Source organism: Brassica oleracea, chromosome C5 (assembly GCF_000695525.1).
Source record: "Brassica oleracea var. oleracea cultivar TO1000 chromosome C5, BOL, whole genome shotgun sequence".
Classification (NCBI taxonomy): domain Eukaryota; kingdom Viridiplantae; phylum Streptophyta; class Magnoliopsida; order Brassicales; family Brassicaceae; genus Brassica; species Brassica oleracea.
In genome coordinates, this window is record NC_027752.1 from 42,348,692 (window position 1) to 42,348,953 (window position 262).

Sequence of the window (262 nt, forward strand, 5' to 3'; positions counted from 1 at the left end):
GACTGTATTGGATTGTCTTTTATACAACTCCAAGATCAATGATCATGCGTGATCAATTTCTTTTACATACTATATGCAGCTGCTTTATGTTTCAGTCCATTAATCAGCTTAGGAACGAAACTGTTCTTTCATCTTATCCAGTGATCCATATGCAGCTTACTACATCATTGTATCTAATTTCTTTCTTATGACCAGACCATTGTCAATTTCGAAAATCTGTAGCAGCATCCACCACATAGGAGTTTATCTCCTTATAATATGT